The sequence below is a fragment of the Megalops cyprinoides genome, chromosome 23, assembly GCF_013368585.1.
Source record: "Megalops cyprinoides isolate fMegCyp1 chromosome 23, fMegCyp1.pri, whole genome shotgun sequence".
Classification (NCBI taxonomy): domain Eukaryota; kingdom Metazoa; phylum Chordata; class Actinopteri; order Elopiformes; family Megalopidae; genus Megalops; species Megalops cyprinoides.
Genome location: NC_050605.1, coordinates 1,153,089 through 1,159,088, shown reverse-complemented (window position 1 = coordinate 1,159,088; position 6,000 = coordinate 1,153,089).

Here is a 6,000-nt window from a genome sequence, read left to right as displayed (position 1 = left end):
TCAGGAGTTTAATTGCTGTTATTGCTGGGTGTGCATTAACACAGGCTCTCCCCAATGGTGTCATGTTGCCCACTTCCCTTATCATACTACAATTTGCTCCCTTTCTTGAGCATGACTGGGAGACCGGCAACTCTTTGAGTAGCCTCTAAACACAAGAATTACTGTTTACATAAACTTAAGCATCACTTCACATTGAAAGCAGCAGTAGAAAATACAAAGAAAAAGAAATACAGCCCATGGTGTACTTGCAGTAATATTCTCTCATGCTATGACAATGTATGAACAAAAAGAATATCTTTAAAAATTCAATATATTCTCATATCTAATTCAAATACATCACATTACTATATTTATATAATACATTCAAATAACACATTATCATATTGTCAGGGCTCAGGCACGTACTCAAACGCAGACCATGAGTGCTCAGGTTCCAAGCGGTTTTATTGGAATCGCTGGACAAGAGCGTAATGGCAAAACAGGCAGGGTCAAAACCAGGCAGGCAGTCCAAAGCCAGAGCAGGAATCAAACAGAAACAGGCTGGGTTAAACCGGGTAGATCAGGCAATCAAGGCAGGGCGACAGGCAGAGACGAAGTCAGGCAGGATTCGGTACCAAAAGTAATAACAGCAAACAGCCAATGCAGGTACAAAACAGACAAAAACCAAGACAAACTGGCAACACAGAGACAAGCAGGGAATATAAAGGGCTGGGGCTGATGAGGAGATAGGATGCAGGTGGGCAGGCATGTAGGTGGACGCGATCAGGTAATCAGGTGGGCAGGGACAGGGCGGAGAGTGGGGCAGTGCTGGAACACAAGGAAAACAGTAAACAAAAGCACATGGACCACACTGACAGACCTGGGGTGTATTCCAGAAAGGAGGTTCAACAAACTCTGAGATAACCCCTGACCTATGGGTTAACAAACCCCAAGATAGGAAACTCTGAGTTTACGGTTCCAATACAGCTGTTCTGGGTTAGTTCAATTAACTCTGAGTAGGTTTACCTTGAGTTATGCACGTGCCCGACAACTATAAAAAGCCGTCATCAATAGAGCTCCGATTCATTGATTCACCATGGCAACAGCCAAATGCAACTGTTCATCGTATTTCACGCCACTGGAACTAGAGATACTCCTAAAAGCTTACGGTGACTATGAACACATTTTCAGAAAAAAAAGTAACACAGCAGCTTCCGCAAAGGCAAGACAGGCAGCATGGGAGTCCATTGCTGCCCGAGTCAATGCGTACATAACTTTGATAATGTAGATTGCTAAGCCTTCTCTCATCTCTTAATAGCGTATGATCTTATTAAATAATTAGGCCCTACGAATACGCTAGTGAATACTATTGTTAAATGCTATTTCGGTTATTTGACCCTTATAAAATAGCAAGTGGCTTTGCATGAACTAGTCCAACCTGCATGACTTTTCTTTTTGAAACTTGCAAAAGTGATATACTGTGAAGACAATCAAACTGGCCCTTACAAAAATAACTGCAGTTATGGGACTGAAAAACAACATTTTTTTGTGTAATAAATATATTGCATTTCCTGCATATTAACTGCAAATAATCCTTCCAATACTGCAGTTTCAATGCAGTTTTGATACTCAGAAAACTGCAGTTTCACAGTACTGCAGTAGGGCAGTTATTTCTGTCTAAGGAGAATATCTATAATTGCAGTTCCACTGGCATGAAGCGCACATGGCAGCAGTTAAAAATGAAATATAAAAACATCGTGCAAACAGGTAAGGCATATGACTTTGGTTTGAATCATGTGTGTGTATATAGTATGAAATTTAGGCTATGTATGTAGAGCTAAGTGTTGGTTTTAACATATAGGCCTAAGTGTTCCTTGAGATAGTAGGTAACTTTTTTTATTTTGCCTCTTTCCAGCTAACAGAAAGACAGTAGAGGCCCACAAAACGGGTGGAGGACCACCACCCCACCTTTGACTGAGGCCGAGCAACTGGCTCTGAGCCAAAACACAGGGCCAATGGTTGAAGGCATCTCAGGAGGGAGCTCTTCTGAATCCAGTGCCCCCCACGACACAAGTGGCTACATAAAATGTCAGTGTATATGTGTTAGAAGACTGTGTGCAGTATGTGTAGGTGTGATGGGTGCACAAATACATCCATGGCTTTTTTCACTATTGTCTTTATAGTTGTAGATGGTGTCATCCACCTTTAAGAGCCTCCAGAAACTCCAACAGAAGCCCCTGCAGTTGTAAGCAATCTGAATTCCAGACATTTGGTTAAATGTACTCCCAATTGTATTGCTAACAGCTTGTTGTCTACAGCATGGTGATGATGACTGTAGTGATGATGACCATGGTGCTGGTTGTGGTTATCTTGATGAGGACACTGCCCACAGCTGTCACAGAGGAGCCTTCTGCAAGGCCTACAGAGGTATACATCAACCTAATTTGTCTTGCATAACTGAGGATTTGACGGGTTGAAATGTATAGAAGTGATGTGACGAAGGTGAGTGAATTTTAAAGAGCTATTTGTATTAAATTCTTTTTCACAGAGCATTCCAGGCCTATGCCAGGACCAGCCATCAACGAGCACAGCACATATGAACACTGTGAGATGTTAATTATGTTCCTGGTTGCAGTTATGCAAGTACAATGGAACTGTAAACTTAATACTATCCCTGTTTCTCCGTAGTTACCTGTAAAGGATTTGTATAAAGTGCACCTTTTGAAACGGAGAGAAAAAACAGAAATTGAAAAGACTTATCTGTCAAAGCTTATTAAAAAGACAGATTTGGATATTCAGCTACTGAACACCAACTAGAGGTGGGTGTATGATCATGGTTACATTGTGTGAAATGATGGAACAATATGTAATAAATGTTCCATTTCTGTTTTAGGAAATAAAGAAGAACAGATGATGGGTAGTTTTCTTGTCTTTATTTCTGACCAGGGGTGATTTATGCAAAATGATTTCTGCAAATGGTGTCCCAGACAGCCCTGCCATCCAGGACATCTGCTGGAGGGTTGGGGTCATCATTTTCAATTTGTATGGCAGGGTGCTGCTCTCCTCTAATTGTAGCAATATTATGAAGAACAACACATGCCACAATGATGTTGCATACTCTTTCAGGGGTTACTCTGAGTTTACGCAGACAGTGAAACCAATTGTCATTTCAACCCGTGCTCTGGTCCTGCTGGGGGGTATGTTGAAGCGTTGTTGTGGGCCTAGTTCTGGGTTTGGGTAAGGGGTCATTAGATGAGGTAGACAAGGATATCCTCTGTCTCCCAGAAGGTGGCCTACAAACTCTCCTGAAATGACAGTGAACATATTTTGAGAGCCAGAAGAGACAGAGAGCAAAATTCTTTATCCAAAGCCTTTTTTACCATTTCCTAGTCTGGTGCTCACAGTGGACTCAGTGGCAGCATCACATATGATCTTCACAGTGCAGACAATGAGAGATGGCCTATGAGTTACAGTGTACCGTGATGTAGCCTGATATAGTATGCTACTGTAACACAACATGCAATATACCTGCACACTAATGCTATGAAAAGACTTCCTATTCACATAGTCTCCTTCATTTACTGAAGGAGCTGCGATGGGAATCTGGGTTCCACCAATGCAGCCAATTACATTAGGAAACCCTGCAAAATAGCATCATGAGTTAAATCCATGCAGAGGTTGAATGCAGTAGAATGAGTAATACAATTGACAAAATTAATATTAATTGAATGGATGACAAACTCTGTCAGGCACCTGCAATCCTGTAGAATTCCTCTTTAATGGCATTGACAGGTTTGTGCCTGGGGAAAACTACAACATTGTGCAGCAGACGTTTAAGTGCAAGACACACTCTTCTAACAGCTCTGCAAGCTGTTGCTTTGCCTACATTTTCTGCATCACCGATGTCGTACAGGAAACTTCCATTGGCAAAAAAGCATAGAGCAATGCACAAAATTTGTTCTGATTTCAGCACATGCCCACAGTGAGTGATATTGTTGAGGTATGTAAGTGACTGTGAAGAAAACCGATATCTTTCTATTAGGTATTCATCTGGGAATGATAGTATGTCTACACGGGGTCACAAAACCCTCTCCCGACGTAAAGCTGTGCGAATCAGCTCTGCCTCGATATCAGTGGGATTTCTCATGAAAGGACACCCCATGTTCTTAAATTAAGTAGCCTACGAAAAAGTCTGTAAGGACTTTGCAGAAACCCAAACCAGCTTTTTCTTCCTATATGGCCTAATGCAAATTAACTTGGTTTTAACAGCAACGAGAAGACGACGACATCACAGCTCATGTCCAATAGCTGGTCAGCAGGAGGGAGGAGATACGCAGAAACTTGGGGTTTGTTTCAACAAAACCTGCTAGAGAGTAGGTTATGTTCACATAGTAAGTTACTATGGTAACTTACCCAGAGGTTTAGTTTTGTCTTTTATTGGAACCGAAAACCCTGAGTTTCCCTTTTCTGAGGTTAACAAACTCTGAGTTTTCAACAAATCCCGCTTTCTGGAATACACCCCTGGAGAACACCAAAACAACAGCTAGGGGGCCGGAGTACTGACACATATAGTTTATTATGACATATTCAGAGATCTGAGATCTTGAAATATGGAGATGTGAGAGATCTATTCATTTCAAAGCATTGGATGGATTTTAAGCAGATGCCTAGATATGACGTAAATCATGTTTATGTCACATATATGTGGTATATGTTCAGTTTAGTCTTAATGTGTTTATCAATAGCAGTATTTGACACTAGATTGTGTAGATGATCCCTCTTTCTGTCAGTATTATATTGGGTCAAAAAATTGCTTTGTATACATGAAGGTAAAAGTGAGTAGGTCCATGGAGAAATGTAACATGTATTTAGCATTTTAGAATCTTTAGAGTGACAAACAAATGGAATGGATATTAGCAGTCTGAAAACTTTGTGAGGAAAAAGAAACTTTATAAAAAAAACTGTAATTTGAGGCAATTGTCAAATAGCTGTAAAATTACTTAGTTCTAATGTAAACATTGCACTAATGCTTAAAGCTACGTTTTGGTAGAGAAGTAATTATATAGGCAGCACTGCCCTCCATGCCAGTTCACTCAAGTTCACATACCTGGTGGAATTAACTTTTTGAATATCCAATCAGGATTATCAGAAAGGCTCGGGGAGAGGCACAGTTACTTGGTGGCACAGGGATACCATTTCATGACTTATCATTTTATTATATTTACACACAAGGCTTTAACATGAGGTGATTTTTGTTAGAGGCATCAGGACAAAGCCCTGTATCACACAGTGGTTTACAATAGTACTATCACAAGAGGGTGTGAGTTTGAGTGACTGTTGCACTCTAGGTCCTGGGCACAGGTTCTTGTAGGGGCTGTGTCAGATGACAGGCCACTTAAACTTTTATTAAGTTCACTTTTTGGATGTGAAAAGTTTATATCAAGGGAGTGGAAAATGTGTATCAAATATAGAAGCTTTGAAGGACAGTGAAAATTAAATGATATCTAAAGGAGATGAATAAACCTTGAAACAGCACGTTGGGTGTATCCAGGTTGACATTTTCAAGCTCCTTGACACTCTAGGTCAAGGAGATAAGTAACAGAACTTCCTGTCATGCTCCTTGCCTGTAAACCCCATAACTGACCAACCCAAATACAGCTCAGTGTACCAACCTAAACACTGCTCACTACAACAATGTAAAGAGTTCACTGCACCAACCTAAGCACAGCTCACTGTACCACCAACCTATATACAGCTCACTGTTCCACCAACCTAAACACAATTCAAAGCTGCAGCCTAAACACACCTCACTGCACTACCAGCAAGTGAGCAATGGTATATTTAAACATTTCCTTGTAGCACTGTTTTTTGTGATAGTGATTGTATTAAATACCAAAAACTTTATAACACTGCTTGCATCACAAACTCTTTTCAACTCAAATCTACTGCCATTTTATAAAGGTGTTTTAATTTCATTAATGAATGCTCCTATATTATGAAGGAAAGAAGTGTTTTTACATG